Here is an 18,465-nt window from a genome sequence, read left to right on the forward strand (position 1 = left end):
TTTAATGCTGAGCTTTCTCACAGGTTTAATAGCAAAGCATAGCATAATAGTTTAGTCTTACATGCAGGTTACTTGAAAGGGATGTGTGTAGAGGCAGATTTTTTTTCTTTGTGTTGGGACTGTGTCACATGTTTGGCTTCTGAAACATCCATTTTTGGGATAATGTTACAGAAATAAGGTGTTTCAGTGTTTCTCTTTTTCTCTTAACGATGAGCTGTTTTACAGAATTGAGCTGTAACAGTCTGTTACTAGCAACTTTCTTTTGTTAGGAAAATACGTGGCTGAGATTAAAGAGCCTGTTTTTTCACTGCTGTAGATTTGTCTTAGCTGCAGAAAACCCTTCAGCAAACTAGGATCTGAAAAATTCAGTAGGCACTGCATTGCTCATTGTTCAGGTCAGGAGCCTCTGTGTGATTCCAGGCTTACTGTTTCTCTCTAAGGTATAAAGCAAAATAGTTATGGTTTGTGGCATAATGACAGATAAAGAGGCCAGCTACTTTGGCAGCTCTGAGGATGTGTCCTTACAAATGACACCTTGTACTCTGCTCCGTAGAAATAAGGCCCTGCCACAATTTCTTGTCTTTGGCTGTATTTCGTGGTAATGCTTTCAAGAACATATCAAGGAGCCAGTAGCCTTTAGAGAAACCTGGGTATGTAGTATTTCTGTGTGCCTTTGTGAAATCCCCCTAAGGGGGGGATTGGGTAATCTTCATATGCTCAGAGAAGCAGTGCATGTGCTTCCTAAATGACATGTAGATTTCCTCTAACATATGTGCAGCTTTTGCTTGGGCGAGAGTCAGCATTTCCCTGCCCTTTTCTCTTTTTCCTCTGCTGTGGCAGTACTATACCTAATGAAGAGCACTGAGAAACCCACTGCCTTCTGTTCTAGCGAGCACGTTAGGAGACTCTTAACATGCTGCAGTACATTTGCTGCAGCCAGCTACACTGTAGGCATTTTTTCTGTGCCAGTGTATAGGTCTTCTGAATCATCTTCCAGGATAAAGGGCAGTATGAAGATAAGTTTCTGTCTTTGAGGTGAATTTTGGGGTGCTGCTGCTTGAAAGCAGCCTGAAATAGTAATATTTTTCTTGGCTGCTGTTTAGGTAATGTGCAGGTTTGTAATGTTGCTGTCAGGGTGGGTTTCCCCCCAGCTGAAAATGACCACAGCAGTAAGGAATTAATTGTAGGAGCTGTCCCCTCAGCCCATATTTACCTATGGCTTGTTAGCTAAAATGTATGGTCTCTCAGCTGAATCTACTCGTGCTGCAGGAAGCCCACGTTGTTCTTGTGCTCAAGTTTAACAATAGCATGCCCAACCAGATCCATGCACTGTCTTTGTGTAAGGGAGCTTCCTCACAGCTCAGAATTAGAACAATATAGAAGGGATATGGCAGTGAGAGGCTCTTGATTCAGAGAGGTGAGACAATTGCTTTGTGGACAAAAATGCTTTATTGTTTATACAACACTGCTGTAGAGAGGAAATCTCTCAGCAGCCAGAGTGGCACATGGATAAATATCTGCCTATTAACCTCAAATATATGGATTTCTCTCAGTGTTTTATTTCTGCATCTTAAGAATGAGAGAAAATAGAGAGCTTTTGCTCCAACAAATGCTTTTTTTTTGTTCTCCCTCCCTTTGGAATTTGGTAGCTTATTCCAGTTTCTTTCTGAGTTTCCTTAGGACTCTGCAGGTTCAGGACAGGTAGAGGCCCTCTCTAGTAGGAGAATGGAACAAAACCCAGCAATTGCTTCACTTAACTCTCATATATTTGGGCATCATTCTCATATCAAAGACATGGTTTTGTTACCCAGTACATAGGGCGTAGGAAGTCCAATAATTTGGTTTGCCATTTTGTGCTTTCCTGGCTATTTAAAACATTTTCCCCCCAAATTTTCCACTATGAGTAGTGAGTCACTTCTTGTTCCTCTGCACCACCCACAAGCAGGCAGTACTCGGGGATTTTTTTGTTGATCACATGATACTGCACAAAGCTTACCCTTTGCTTAAGCAGCATGCAGAAATATCCTTTAGAGTCTTCCAATCACTTTGGAACAACAAAGAATGCTAATGCTTCTGGATAATTTATACAGTAAAGAGCCCAAGGCAACCAATGGTTAGAAAGTAAGGCTGGTGGGATCAGCCAGTGTCTTAGTCTTGTGTGATACTAGCAACAGTCATGCTGATTAATGTTCCTGTTTAGTTGGAGGATGGCAGTCTGAGGGGAATATTTCACTGCTTTTGACTGGTTAAGCAGTTTACAGTGCAATAGCATTCCTGTGAAGGCTTGCTTCAAGACTGGGATGAGAGAAATGACCTTTTTAAAAACACACACAGAACAACAACCTGTGTTTTGTCCCATCCCATTTAATTTCAAGGTGAGGTATTTTCAAATTGCCCCTCTTAGCTCTGTGGAGAGGCTGTGCTTCTGTGCCCTGTGGCCCCACCACACTCCTGTTTGTTTGCATTCAGAGCATTCCAGGCCGTTGCTGAAGGTTCTGAAAGGTTCAGAGCTTACCCAGTTTAACTCAGGCAAGAGAAAGGGATAGGGCCAGCAAGTGAAGGATCTGCATTATACAGGTTTCCCATTTATTCTGTTCAAGCTTATATTACAGCTTTATACAATTCTGCCTCTGGATGGTTGTGCAGTGTCCTACACTGAAAATAGTTTGAGTACATCCAAGGGCAGACCTGAGCCTTTAATGGTGTCACAGAACAAGCCAAACCACACTTAAAAATAAGTGATTGATAGGATAGCTTGCTTGATATTTGCCAGTGCAGCTCTGTCATGTGTAGTTTTGTTTGTGAAAACTAGAAATTGTTTATTCTATAGTAATGTCTGGACAGAAATTGGTTGCTTAGTCAGTGCCTTTCCTAAAATAAAGGTGAAACCTCTGAAGGGTTTTTTGTGTTCTCTGTTCGGCACATATCAGAAGAGAAGGACAGGTCTCGGCACACAGTCAATGATTTATGTTTTATACAATATTTAGTAGGACTGAAGTGATTTCCATTTATGTGTAGTGCTCAGGAGCTCTTGTGTTCTTTGGGAACACAGAATAATTTGATCATAATGCAAAGCCTGGCTGCTGCTGTCCCTGAGATGTTAAAGGCTGGTGCTGTTACAGCCTCTGCTGCTGCAAACTTGTGGGCAGCAGGGAAAGAAATCCATGTCAATGTCACAAATCCTACTAATTTCATCATAAGGCTCACGGTGTTTGAAGGTTTTACTAAACTCTCAGGTATGCTGCAAAAATTGCCTTGCAGTTTCCTAATGGAAATAAATGGAAATGCTGTGTCAGGAGTGATCAGCCTGTAGGTGTTGCAGCTGCTTTGAGGAGCTTGTGAATCTTCTGGGCTGGGCTCTGCTGCCAGCTCCAAGGGCCTGTGAGAGATGTCTTGGGCTGCCCAGCCTTGCAGAGCTGGGAACACCTCCCAGGAGCAGCAGGACCCCAGGAGGACATCATCATATCCTCACTGGGACACTCCCACTTTTTCCTTTCCTCTCAGCATCCTGGGGTTGTCAAATGTTTTACAGGTCTCAGCCATGGGGAGGTTTTAATACAAATGGCAATTTTCATATGCAAACAAGTGTACCAGTTACCAGGTAAAGCTTTAAACTCAGATAATAAGTAAAAATCCCCATTCTCTTTTATTTCAAGTAATTTCATTATTTTTAAACAAATCTCGATTAGAGATCTGTTTCATGACTTCTAAACAGTTGGACTTGAGTGTTGTAGAATCTAGATGTGTTGAGTACAAGTGATTGTTCTTTCACTCATTTGTGTTAAAGCACAAACCAGGCAGATGTTGCTCTAACATCTGAGAACATGACCTATGCTAAGGGAAAAGATTGTGTAGATTAAGGGTCTGAAAGAAAAATTGATAAGTCAGAGATCTTTTCTAAGTGTGAGAAAAAATTCAGTCATATCCTTGATTTTGGACATGCTGCTCTATCAGAGGCAAATCAAATGAAATAGAAAGGTGTTTCTGATAGATGATTAGGGGCACTGGTGGATGGGGTATCTACTAACAATGCTGAATTCTTACCAGCGTGGAGCTTGGTGGTGAAAGAGTGTTTCTATTCAGCTGGAAAAACAATTCCTTCTTTGAAGATGACCCCTAAAGGAATGAAACTGTTCCATTGTATTGTGTGGGGAGCACTACAGCATCGTTTGAAGTGGGCACTGCTCAGCATTACTCCGTTGTTTACAAACCCAGAAAAAATTTTGCGCTGTTACATTTTTATTTAGTGGGGTTTAGAACATTTACCTTTTCCTTTTCACCTTCCTGATGCCTGGGGGTTGTGCTGTCACAAGGGATGGCCATTAGTCACTGTGCAAGTGTCAGTTTGGGTTGAAACCTGTGTTGTGCCAAATGCTTCCAGCTTGTGGTGGGAGGGGATGGGCAAGAGGAGGGAGGACCAACCATGGGCGGCCTCACTGTTGCAGGGAGGTGGCTCCACAACTGGATTTACAGCTGGACTCTCAGGCAGTGTAAATCAATACTGCTGCTACTGCCTGGTTGGTGTTAACACAGAGTCTTTTATCCTTCTGGTTTTTGCACCCAGGCTGGGTTGGATTTTTGGTGGGCTTTGTGTTTTGACACAAAGAGTTGAGGGAAGGGGAAAATGGGATGTCCTTGAAAGCAAAAGAAAATTCGAAGATGGTTAGTGAGCAGTGATTTAAGAAGAAAAAAAATATTCTTATATGATTATGAGTCTATGAATATTCAGCCCTGTGCCAAAAGTCAAAACTCTGCTGATTTCAAGCTCTTAACTTGCCTGAATTGCTGGCTTCAGGATAAATGATGCATACTTTGATGCTATTCCCTTTGGGCGTTCACTAAATATTTGTTACTGTGAGCCAAAATACTTGTCAACTAGTGGAACTGACTGAGCACCTGCTAAAATTGAGTGTTGCACTCATTCAGACCTAGTTTGACTGGAACAGGGAGCTGGGGAGAGGAGGTGGGTTGAGAACTAGGCTGCTGCTGGATGTGATGGAGCATATGTGGACAGAGGAGAGAAATAGAGAACAAATAAAGCGTGAGTTGTAAATTGTATTAAAAAGAAAAATTACTTCTCAGACAAAGCCTGGTGTATTCTCACAGTGATTTGCCTGAAGTTCAGACAATAAAAGGCTGGATTTGCTGCTGTTCAGAAGTCTGTGCAGGCCACTGTTGGAGTCGTATCAGGGATTTTGTGGCTGGGGAGCGGGGCTAGCACAGATCTACCTTGTGAGGGCAGAGCACGGGGCCTCCAGGCTTTGATGGGCCCCAGTGCTCCTGTCCAGCTGGAAAGCTCTGAAGGCCTCTCAGCACTCTGTAAAAAGATCTTTCCTGTTAGACTGGGACGTGCTGGGGGGCACTTCAGGTGATGAGCCCAACAGAGGTGGTGCAGCTGCCTCACGTTGTTCCTCACTTCAGTTACCTGGCTATACCCCTGTATCTTAAAGCCAAACCTCTGGATGCCTTCAGAGGATAATGTAGTGTGTGTGGGGCAAGTTAAAGGAGTGTCCTTGTTTTCAAGGTATTGAGTATTCTCCATCCTTGCAGCCTCAGCTTTGGGCGTGCTGCATATCAAGCTCTGGTATCTCTGGTGGATTTTTGGGTTCATATAACACTTCAAAAAAAATCTTTTTCTTGTATATGTTGCCTGGTGTGGTATTTTTGTGGAGTTCTGCTTGGCTAGCCAGTGCTCTACAGGGTGGATAATTACTGACTACCATGGAAGAGATCAGCTTCTCCTTTTATTTTTTAAAGTGATCACTGTGTGGTAACTTGGAAGGGAAATTCAGCATGATATTTCTTTAGTATTTATTCAAGGAAGAATAATTTGGAAAGGAAAACTAGATTGAAATAAGAAGATTGTCTTGTTAATTGAAAAGAAAATTCACTCTGGGATGTCTTTTATTTTTTTATAAATCATAATTTTGCCAATAAGCTGAAAGTGCTGACAATTTAGTAATTTGAACGTGTCGCATATAAGATTTATTGTACAGAGATTTACACAAGCAGTTGCCTTTGTATTGTGTACCAGAACTAAAACTTTGTTTTACTTTTTTAGTTGCAGAAAGACACAGGACATGATCTACTTCATAGCTCTTTTCATTTGAAGACTTTAGACAACTTCATATGATTTTGTTTTAAAAACCTGAATTACGTATTTTACCCAACATTTTGTTCGTTCAGCAGTGTTCTATTCACAGTTTTGGATTTCACCTTATTGGGCAGCCAAATGCTGTGCTATCACAGTTTATTTATCTATTTTAAATCTCAGTTTGAGAATTGATTTCAGCATCTTTTATTTTTTCATTGAAAAATCATTCAGAATTAGAGAGAAAAGTACAAGATAGAAGGGTTCATGTATGTTTCTGATACCCTGGTCCATATTTATCCAATTGAAATCAATGGGGTTTTATGGAAGAAGTTCCATCTTGGTAAAAGTGGTGTGTCCATGTCCTATGATAACACACTGGTTGCTAATGAGTGCCAGCAGGAAATGAAGGTCTGTGCCTTAACAGGAATCCACTGCCCCATCATGGCAAGGTGCCCAGCCACTGCATCTCTGTTTAATTCATGGGTGCTAGGTGACATTCCGCAGAGCCTGCTGGAGCTGCCTCAAGAACATCTCCACCAGTGCCTTTGAGCCTGATGTCTCTGGTCACCCCATCTCCACCAGGAGCCAGTCAGGCTCCCAGATGTGCCTGGTGCTTCACCCGTTAAATTCATGTTTTAAAATACAAAGCAAAACCCCTGTGTGATTTTGTCACTTGCTTCCCTTGTGAAGAAAGAGACACCTTGTCTAGTGGAAGGTGTCCCTGCCCATGTCAGGGTGGTTAGAACTGGGTGATATTTATTATATTTCCAGCCCAAGCCATTCTATGATTCTATAAATTACATTCATGTGTTCCACGCTCCATTTGTAATACCCCTATGAGTACAAATGTGTCGATGAGATAAAGGTGTAATATGTCAATTGTTTGTATTTTTGAAAGCAGTGAGGTATACGTGCTTTTTCTGTGAAATCCTGTCAGCTGAGCTCTGAGCTACAGGCCTGTCCTTAACCCTCCAGCTGCTGCCTCTTGAACTAAGATTCTCTTAAATACTCGGGCTCTGCTGGAGAAAGAGAGGAGACTCAGAGAAGGAGACAGGTAGTTGAGTTGTGAGTGCCAGGAAAGGATTTCCTGGAGCTGCTGAAGAGGCTGTTTTTGCATTATTGTGTTTTCAAAGCAGATCATTGAACTCTGGACTATGGGCAGCTGGTAACTGATACAAATCCAAGGACTTGAATGGTTTCCTAACAGTGAGGAGAAACCACAGGGTGCAGCACAAATACCCCTGTGCACTAATGATGGTGTGGCCTGTCAAGCTGGGATGGTGCTCTGGTACACAGCTGCTTTGTGTGGCATCCTTGTGCTCTCCTCAGTCCTGCTGCCCTCTACATGTGCAGGATTTACACACAGCAAAACACCTTTAGTGCCCATATGGTATGGGTTTGTGTGTGCAGGGCACCAGCTGGGGGGAGCTGGGGGTCAGGGCCTTTCTTGGAACTCCCCACCTCTGTGTTTTGCACCAGTGCATCCATAGCCCTGAGCTGGGCATCTCCAGTGTCCCTGCTTCCCACAGGGAGCCTCCTTCTGTGTTAGGGACACTTACCCTGGGAGAGGTGGCGTGGTGCTGCAAGGGGTTTCATTCCAGAGGAACTGTGTTCCCTTTCCAGTGGCTCCAGGAAAGCCTGGCTCAGCCCAGTGCCAGAGCTGTTGGCCAGGCCGGGTCCTTAGGGAGAAGCTGTCCACAAAGCTGTTAACAGTGTTTTCAGAAGTGCTGTGGTTGTGTATGAATATTTTGTTTCTTCATTTTTTAATAATTTACAGTGATTCTGTTCCATTGCTGTCATTGATTCCAAAAGGAATTATAAATCCTGTTTTTAATGAATGGACAGTTTGAAATGAACAAGTTGTTAAAGTGAAAAGTTTAATGGTCTTTTTAAACTTGTCTCTTTTCCTTTAAAATTCTTCAAATTAAGATATCACCAGCCATTTCTACATCACATTGTTAGTTCACAAGGCTCAGAACAGTTCACAAGTCAGTGTGGTTGTTGATATCTAACCTTTCAGTTAGAGCACCCTTGTTTGCATATTTTAAAGAGCTTTCCTTAAAGGCAGTATAATAAATAGAAACCATCTGACACTCCTGCATGTATCCTCTAATAGATGCTACTTTTACCTGCCCTGTTTCTTGTTAGAAGACACAGTTATGGAACTCACTTTCTGTTCGGCACGTTGGTTCATTTTCTGGTGAATTGTAAATGTCAGGATGCAGAATAACTCCATCATTGACTTCCTTTAGTTAAACAAGATTTTCACAGTTAGCTGGGCTGTTGTCCTTCCCTGTGTTCTCTCCAGATGGGTGAACTTGAGGACGTGCTCCCCAGCCTTCTCTGGGAACTTGTAGGAAAGCGGAGTTGTGCAGTAGCCGTTGGATAGGTGTTCCTTCTGCTCCCCAACATGATTTTATGGAACATTTTACTAACAGAAGGCAGAGGTGGAACTGAGGCACTGACTGTGGTTAGCTGCAGTCACTTTCCCAGCGTTGAATCAGAGCATCTTATCAATACAGGCTTTCAGAGCTTTAGATGAAATTCCTTCATAGGTTGAATAATTTTATTTTCTCCCACGCAGCTTTTTTTTTTTTTTTTTTCTTTCTTTCTCCCATAATTGCATTACCACTCTTTCTGGACCCTAGTGGGTTATCTCTGAAATTGCAGTAATTTCCCTTTCATTAGCCACTGGCTTAATGGTGAGCATTTGCAACCATCCCAAGAGCTGAAGGTACCATTGGCCCATGAGGAAGGAGTGGGGTCTGGGTGCTCTCAGTAACCTGTTCTCCTGCTCCCTGTGGATCTGTATGAATCTGGCAATCACCTCTGGTGCTGAGGCCAGTGTTTTCATGCTCAGACTGTAGGAAGAGTGAGTGCAGATGTTTTTCACAGAGGGACTGCTGGCTAGACCCTGAAGCACAGGTGGATGAGCCACGCCAGGGTGCTCGCTATGCCTGAGGGGATAGATCTCCCCAGGGGAGAGAGATGTGCACCAAGCACCTCGTGCTGCAGCAAGTCAGCAAAGAGGCTCAGACTATGAGTGAGTAAATGCAGCATTTTCCTGAAGTGCTGAGGAGGTCTCTCTCAAAACAGGTGGGTTTTTTTTTTTGGCCAGGCAGTAGGAGACAGTATGTTCTGGAGGGTGCCTATGGGTGCTTCTACAAAACAAAACTCTGAAAAGTTAAAACATTGCATAGTGAAATACGGCTGAGAAGTGGGTGGCAATGGTTTCCTCTATTACATTTTTACCATCTAAGCAGAAAAAACATCTTCAAGGAGAATTGGTGAAGGCACTGGATACCTGCAGTCCTAGTTTTTCTTGCCACTTGATTTAATATGAAACCACCACCACTTTGAAGCTGTTAAACATCAAAATTCTGATAACTAAAGACTGCTGTTTTTCTACCAGCCTGAAAAGATTAAAAAGATGTTGAGAGGAAAACATGTCTCATGACAGTGGGTGCACAATCAAAGTTTCTAAGTAGGGCAGCCTGAGGAGCAGCCAACGCTTTTCAACAGTTATGGGAAAGTGTATGTTTTTTGATGTTCCTATCTGATATCTTTCTACCTTTTTTTTTTTTGTACTATCAGACTGTCTGTTTATGCTCAAAGAAGGCTTAATAAATGTTTTGCACACTCAGCACACACTGCCCACATAAAAGAGGAAAAGTATGCCAACTTCCAAGTCATCCAAGCAACAAACAAAGAGTAGGGGTTTCACGACTGACTCTTCCAGTTTCATCTTAAACAGTTTATTTAATTGCTGGGGATTTTGTCCATAAAATATCTCCATGTTTTTGTGCATTTTCACGATCTCTTTTCAAATGTCAGGCACCGGCTGTTTTTCTGTTCTTGATATAGAATATATTTTGTATGTCTTGCATGAGGTTCATGGCTACAAAACACAAAATCCTGTGCAGGGTTTAGAGTTTTTTAATGACCTTCGAGCTGCTGAGTGCTGTCCTGGTCTGTGACCTATTGGCTGTGTCCACAGGTATCAGGAACCTTTTTGCTGGTGTCTTAACATAATTCTGTAGGAGAAATACATTTTTTTTTAAGAATTTTGTGCTTTTTGAAAAGTTTTTGGTGGAGAGGAAGCATGCATGATAGCAGTTCTAATTATGGTTCCTGGTATATAGTATAAATATCCAATTTACTGGTTTTTTTTGGTTTTTTTTAATTATACCAAGCCTTTGATTAAAGGCTGTTTTAGAAGGACTGATCATTTTAGGTAAGTTGCAGATAGACACCCATATTGTTTACGAAGATTTTGTAAAGCTCTTTAGAATTTTTTCTGTGTCCCACCCAATATACAGTGAAGTTACCCAAATCCTGGTTTTAGAAGTGCATGAGTTTAATCTAAAACAGCCAAATGTAGTGTATTTTATAGTTTTGTATGTGTCTTCTTGCTGGCCTACGTGCTTGTTATCCTTGAAGCTAAACTCACTGAATTGTGGTCAAGTCAGAGGTCCAATTAGCAGAACCACTGAACATATGCAATAAATTCAGCTTGAAAGGCCACATGCACAATCTGCCTTGGGTTGGAAAGCCAAGAGATGCTGTGACCCAACAAGATCCGCAGGGAAGCTGTTCAAAATTGCAGCCCTTTGTTCCCAGCAGCAAAGCTGCCCCTTTCTCCTTGTTTACTACCAAATGCAAATGAGCAAGCAGGGCTGGTGCACTTTTAAAACTTGTCAGTTTGAGGGAAGATGAGAAAATGAGAAAGATGAGAAAAAAGGAGTGAAGGGATTAGAAAGAGCCTGGATGTTGAAATGGGAGCAGCATTTGGATGGGAGCAGCAATGGCAGAGAGGGAAGGAATGATTGAGGCAGCTGACCCAGAAGTTTGGGTTTATTTTGGTTGTAATTAGGTGCTGGAAGATGAACTCCTCATTCTGAGGAGTTCCTTATTAACTCAAAATGTTTTCCCAATGCCAAGTCAGTAGGTGAAACCTGGGAGAGAAGGAAGCAGAATAGGAAGGACAAAGTCAGCAAAATTCATCCTCTGTTGGGGCGTGGGCTCCCAGCCCTGCTGAGTCCAGGGAGGGCTGCAGCTCCTCTCAGGACAGTGCCAGTAGGCTCTCTGGGCAGCAGGGGTGATTCTTGCCTGGTAAAATGGCCAAGGGGGGACATCTCTCTTCCAAGAGAGCATCCTCTGTACTGCAAGTGAGCAAGCAGGGAGCTGCCTGCAGGGCTGCTGCTCTCAGTGCATGGCTGCAGGGGGACTGCAGTGGTGCTTGAGAACCCCCCCTGCCCAGGCAGAGCTGCTGCCTTGGCTGGGGGAGGGATTCGAGCCTCAAGGTAGGCAAAATGACAAAAACCCTCTAGCTGTGTATAGCAGGGTGAGAAATTTAATTGTTTGGAGGACATCCAAGCAATTGCATCTGATTAAGTCCTTGAAAAGATAATATCTGTTACCTGGTTGCATGAATTTATACAGGGGTATAGAGTATAGTGCTTTGTCAAGGTCCACGTACAAAGAGTTAACCACAAATTAATCGGGGCTTGTCAGATTTAAGATATTTCTGGTACAGCGTTGAACAATTAATGTACGCCCACAAAATAGCAATTGTTCCCTAAAATTGTAGTCTGCTAACCAAAAATATATTCTTTTTAATTCTTCAAGTTTAGGGGTGAAAATGAAATTCACTTATTGTCTTTCTGTGTGTTTCTTTTTCATTTGCACTAAAATTTTCTCACATTTTCTTGACAAGTCAAAATCTCTGTCCTAGTTTTTGCGAGACATGCTCTCTGTGCCTTCCTATTTCCTAGAAAATAGTTGTCCAAATGAGTTGCCTCAGAAAGGACCAAAGGTCATGTCCCAAAAAGGGAAATTAAGTCACAGATTATATTCATTTTCAAACTTAATAATGTCATAAGGAAAGATTGAGGAAATACACGAAAAGGAAAAATAAAACTTGTGGGGGAAAGCAGGAGGAGATTGGGCAAAGCTAGCGAGCAAAATCCCTGCCAGAGCTTCTGGAGGCTTCTGACTGGAACTTTGCAATACATTGGGTCCTCCTGTTCGTTCAGTTTTGTCTGTTTTAGTTATTCAAAATAGCATTTTTTTCATAAACATATATGCTTAGTAGTGGTAGTTGATTTTGTTAATATCAGCTATTTTATGCATTTATTGTTCAGATGACTATTCAGTCCTGTGCCTTGGGTAGTTTTGTTAATGCAAACATAAATTGAATATATGAAGCCTTGTTAACACGAGGGCTGCCAGGAACCAGTTTTATTTCATAGGTAGCCATCTACTGCAATTCAAACAATGCCATTGTCTGTAGCTCTTATATTTGACAGTTACAGATTAGGGCTGCATAGCTTTAGGGAGCATTTTCTAGCAGTAAAATTTAGGTTTCACATGTAGTGACCTCTTTTTGAGTACATCCTGCTGTTTGGTGGAGAGACATTGGTGGCTGCTCGGGGGAATGGTGGTGGCAGGAGAGGACAAGGTCAGAGGTAAATGGGAGGCGGTGGTTGCATTAACCAGCCTCAGGATGACAAGATGCCCGTGTTGGAAATGGCACACCCAGAATGTTTAGTAGCTGAACAATAACAATTATGCAGGATTTTGGACTCCCCTTTGTGATGAGAAAAGGATGAGTTGTTTTCTGGGAGACTCTCTGCTGGTACTGGATACAAACAGTGCAGTTAGGGGAGCAAGCCTGCTCCTTCAGCCTTGCACTGGTCATGTACTGCTGATCTATTAGAGAAAGATTTTCTTCACTTCTGACTGTATTGAAAACATCAGGGTTTCACTTTAAAAGATGCTGCAGGTCTCCTTAGTCTGGTTGCCTTGTATTTGGAATTTTCAAAAACCTTAAACCCATGAGGCAGAGTATTGTTGCCTTTCCTGAGTGATACTGGCAAAGGCAGTGGGAGTGCACATGGGAGTCCACACTGGCAGCACAGCCTGCAAAATGAGGGGAATTCTCATCAGAAAGGGAGGACTTAAATCTTCCCCTCTAGAAAACCTTTGCATTAGAGCAAGGAAAACTTCTCTTTGCCTTTAAAACTCTGTAGCTGCTGAAGATGTACGTGCTATTGCAGTTGAAATGCATGGGACAAAATGATGCTGTGTGCTAGGCATAGATTCTGGGTTTCAGAAAACAGGTATTTTGCAACTAGATAGATTGATCAGCTGTATGTATTTAGTTAATAGCAAAGAAAAGCTTTGGGCAGCTTCTGGTTTTGAAATATTTAGTTTTTGCTTCTACTTTCAGACAGAAAAGCAGCTGGTTGAAAGGTGCGCTGTTGTTTCTCAGAGCTCACAAATGACTAAGCAAAGTGCATTCTACCTTTGCTTCTGTTGTCATGGGTCTGGTTAGTCAAAAGTGCCAAATATTCTGGTACTAATCCAGCCAAGTTCCTAAGCCTGCGCTCAAGCCTCTTTGTAAATGGGGTGAGTACAGAGGGAGCACTGTGTGCTTAAAGCTGAGACCAGTCTGGAGTGATGTTTGATTACCTTACAGTAGAGGGAGTTTTCAGGAGGAAAGGTCCATCCTGAAATCCTCTGGATGGTCCCAGCTCTTGAGGATGTGTGTGAGCACCCAAAAGCTGGAATTGACATCTTTTACCTTGACTAGTAGATGGAAATCTGATCAATTCAAACACTTGGTATTTCAAAGACATTATTTTCTTCATAGACACTTTTTGAAAACCACTGTTACCAGTACACAGGTGGCCAAACACTGTGAGAGAACCCTGAAGACAAGAACAGTGATAAGTCCATTACATATGGCATGGAGGGCCACCTAGCACTAAGTCACAGTTGAAAATTTCATTCTTATTATTGATTTAATTGTGCTTATTAAGCAGCTAATTATCTCATAATATGGATAGTGTTACAGAGGTATTAATCCTATTTGTAAAGTGTAAGTATATAAATTCTCCTTTGGGTAGTTATGTATGTAGTTAGTAGTAGTTTAGTAGTTAGTTTGTATGCCACAAACAGCTGTAAATTTGGAAGGTACTAGCCAATGCCTAGCAGCTAGTTCAGGCCAATTTTTTCAGCTAAGAGATTCTCAATTTGAAAAATATAGAGTTTAATATGCTCCAAGTCACAAATTTAGGCTAAACAAAGCTTTTAAGTCAATAACAGCATGAACACATTCTGGAAAAGTATGAAGAAACAAACACCAAACTAAACAACCCGTACAATGCTGATTAAGTTCTGAAAATTAAAAATTCCATCACTTGAAAAACTTTGTTTTAACGTGTTGAACCAAAGGATTTTTTGTTTGTTAGTTTTTTTGTGTTTTGAAATTTCTTTGCAAGTGTTTTTGGAAGCTGAAAATTTTGATTACAAAATGTCATTTAAATTCAGAGAGGGATTGCTGAAATAATTTCTGTGTAATCTGGTGGGGTTTTTTTCCCTGTTTTTTTTTTGTTTTTTTTTTTTTTTTTTAATTGCTGTGAGCAAAGGGAGCCTTTTCAATCACTCGTGCTGCTCTCTTTGTGACAGCCCTTCGAATACATCATGACCTGGTAGCAAAATCAGTCTTGTGAAAAGTATTAAGGATCAACTTACCCTAAGTCTGCAAGTGAAATGAAAGCTGAGCCCAAGGTGATTGCATTAAGCATGTGCTGTCATTCTTGTCACATCTGTGTTCTGGAGGCTCAAATAAGCAGTAAAATAGTTAAGTATCAGATATTTAGAAGAGTGTGTTCTTGGTGACATTGCACAAGTAGAGCTCATCTTGTAAAGCAAATTAATTTTCTAAAGTGTTTTCCCAAATCCAGGGGTGAACCATGAACATCTCCATTATCATTAATACAGGCATTTCACGCTGTGTGCTCTTCTAGCCACTGTTCCATTCAGCACTTGCTAATTACAAGGCACTAAAATCTGGGCTGCCTGCTGAACTGGGGTGAATTATGCATCCAGAGGTTCAAGGTCCTTCACCTTCCCAGCCCCTGAGGGGAAGGCTTTGTACAGAGGTAGATGTCAAGGGGAGGCCAAGGGCTGGAGAAAAACACACCACTTCTGTAGGCATGTTGATTTACATTTGTGTGTTTCCCTTTTTTGAAGATAATAGACACTTTTTTTTTTGTGTTTTGAAACCTTTTAGAAACTGATTGAGGTCAATGGAATCAAACTTAAGATGGCAAAGAAGACTGTTTAAAATCACAGCTATTATCTATTTTAATTTTCTCTGTTGGAGTGTACCCCAAAACATTCATTATGTGGAGGGTATAATCTCTGAACAAATGACATGGTGGAATTAATGAACAATTAACTATGATCATACGCTATAAACAGAGCTGATTAGAATCCACACATGCCTGGGTTTTAGAAAGACTCTTTTTTGACTCTGCTTTGTGTTGCTGAGATAGGACCACACAACTCTCATTTATTATTCATTGTGTGAGCATAACATCATTTCCTCCAAGGTAAGGCTACATCTCTTAGTTTTCATGGCAGCTAGACAAAGAATTAATCTCATCTTCAACTCACTATGTGTGGGGAAGGTAGGGGAGAGGAAAATAATGTGTTTTCCTCATATTCATTTGTCTAATATGCTTAAGTTATTGACTTCCTCCTGTAAGCTGGAGACCATTCTCCAATATCCCACGTGTGATAAATCAGAATATTACAAAGCTGGAAGAAAGGGAATACCTGTCCCCGGTAGCTGCAGCTGCACAGTGGTGAGGGCAGCATGGAATGCAGTAACTGCACCGTGCCATTTACTGTCTTCATTAAGTCAGACAAGAGTCAGGTGAACCGTGTAAACTCCATCTGAATTCACAGTGGGCTCCATGCATACTATTTACACTTCTTGCCTCTCACTTTATTTAACTTCCACATGTAGGTGTTTAATAAGTGAATACCATTATAAACTAGGATGCTTTCAAAACCATAATGTCCGATACTGTGATTGTGAGTGCTTTCACCCTTAAAGAGAAGGTGCTTCTGGCATTTTAAAATAGAAGCAGGCCCTGGGCTTTCCTAATGTCATTTGGGACAGGCGAGGATTTGCTTCAGGAGCTGCAGTGCAGCACCAGGCAATGACTGGACATACAGCTTGATGATTTTGCATCACACAAAGGCACTGGCTTCCCTTTTATCACCTCACTGCTCTGATCATCCTGAAAAGTGAGTCAAAAGAAGTGGCCCACTGTATACTGACCTTCATTGTAACAGCAGAAACCCTTCGTTATTCCATCACAATACTTGATACCCTCAAGGGCGATGCATTTGAAACTAGGAAATTTCATTTGCAGGAAGCAGGCATGCAAAATTTCTGTTACATAAGGAGAGGTGGAGTTTTACACGTGTACTCTGTGTGTATTTGTGCTTCTCAAAACATGTATACTTAAGGGATGCTTAGACAGTAACTTAAAGAAGAGTTCTTTAGTCAGAGACTGTTTTACCTGAATAATTTGTTTGCAAGTGATAAAAAGTTGTTTCTGAAGTAGGAACGTGCCAATCAGGTGCAGCTCTGTAACTGGGGGAATGGTTGGTTTGAATTAAACAAAGGTGTGTTCAAATGGTACTTTTCATATGCCTAACATGCTCATTGAGTGTTCTCCACCAGTAGCATTCTGTGCTGGTAGGGGCTACCTGCCAAACAGTAAATAACTGGTCTGGAGAGCTTTTCGCAGAATTCTGAGGCCATTCATGTTCATGACATTGACTGCTGTACTGCAGGCTTTGGTCTCTCTCTCCTTTGTAATGGTGAATGTGGGGGGTGTGAAATCTGTGTGCACTTTGTGCGGGCTCCCAGCAGTTCTGGGGCTGTAGATGCAGTGCCTTTGACTGAAGACTGGCAATGAGTGTAAACTGGCCCCAGCACCCATGGGGGACTGTGGTCCTGTTTGAAGGTCACAGAGCACAGTCCCCAGCTGGACATCACAAAGGGAACCCTGCAGAAGCCTGGCTGCAGATCAGCTGCAGGGAGCTCTAGGGGGGCCTGGCTCACTGTGTTCAAGTGGGAGGGAAGAAGTCTAACAGGCTGAGCTGGGGGTGCAGCAGAGAGCGAGAGTGTATGTACAGGAGGTAGAAGGCTTTGTCCTTGGTTCTTTCAGCTTTGCACAGACTGGAGAAGAGCAGCTCCCTGGGCCTGGAATATCCCCTCCCACCTGCTTAGTTTTAGAGCTGCTTGACTGTTGGCTGCCCTGCCTTGAGCAGATTTACAGTTTCTGACAGTGGTTGTCGATGTCAAAAGTTGCCATTAGAAAGGATTTTTTCACCTTCAGTAGGAGTGACAGTGAGATTTAGTTCTCCCATCTCACAGTATCAGGGAGTTCCAAGGCAGAGAGATTTGAGAGTTTAACACTCAGGCATGGAAGGTTTATCCTAGTTGGTGTCTGGAGTCCCAGAACTTTATGGTTTGGCAGAACTTTCTGATTTGCTTTTAGCTTTAGAGTTCACTACTGTTCCTTGTCTCTGTGGTGGATTATGCAGGCATCAGAACTTTAAAGCCCAGTCATCTTTGTTTCCACAAACTTGATTGGAATTTTGGCCCCAAAAATAATTGTGGAAGAAAACTGTGAGTTTTCAAAATCTGACCCTAAAAGTCATGTTGCTGTCAAGTCTCTGAGCTTTAGCATTAAGATATTTTAATTTCCTCTCAAGAAGGAACTGAAGAAGAGCTGGTTGGTGAAGCTTTTGCTGCACACAAATCATGAGTCACAGCATCAGCAGCATCCAAGTGTGTGTGCTAAGGTACAAATGGGAGGGAGCAAAGGCAGGTGTGATCTGCCTATTCCCTGGCTGGAGGGGGAGTGCTGACTAATCAGGAGGTTTGAGCTCCAGAGAAAGCTGCAGGCCCTGTAGATGTAACCTCTCCCAGCATTACTGACAAGTGCAGCAGGGCTGAAGACAGGTATAGACTCTTAGGACTTAGTATTTCATGGAAAACAAAGTGAATGCTACCAGAGGCTGACTTTTACCAATACTTTCCACTTTCCTCCTTCTTTCCTCCATCACACTGAACATACGTTGGGTACCTTTCTATGTAAGAGTTGGCCATATGCTGAACAAGTCCTCTAGGAATGGCTTTCCAAGTGCCAGAAAATGTTCTGCTGCGGCAAATTGGCAGGTAGATTAATGCTATTACCCTTTAATTATGTTTTAACATAAGCAGAGATTTGAAGAAGGAGGGCCTGAGGTTTCTTAACAGTGGTACAAGAAAAGAAACAATCATGAGCAGTAGTTTAAAAATTCCCCCCTGGCTCAGGTAATTTTTATTAAAGAAGAGGAGAGTTTAGGCTTAATTTGTTTTTATGCTGTGCCTTATGTGTGTGTTGACCTGTTGGTTTGAAAGGAGTGCTATGAGATTCAGCTCTGTTAATGGTTAATCTCTCACCTCTTTTGGTTCAGGTGTAAATAGTTCCGTGTTGTGTAAAACCTCAAAGAAA

The 18,465-nt window shown here is 42.0% G+C and overlaps 1 protein-coding gene across 43 annotated transcripts in view; it reads left to right on the forward strand.

Annotated features, from left to right (window-relative positions):
• Positions 1 to 18,465, forward strand: part of ANK3 (ankyrin 3) — a 339,367-nt gene that overhangs the window by 147,905 nt on the left and 172,997 nt on the right. The gene's annotated exons all lie outside the window — the stretch shown is intronic.

Source organism: Motacilla alba, chromosome 6, assembly GCF_015832195.1.
Source record: "Motacilla alba alba isolate MOTALB_02 chromosome 6, Motacilla_alba_V1.0_pri, whole genome shotgun sequence".
Classification (NCBI taxonomy): domain Eukaryota; kingdom Metazoa; phylum Chordata; class Aves; order Passeriformes; family Motacillidae; genus Motacilla; species Motacilla alba.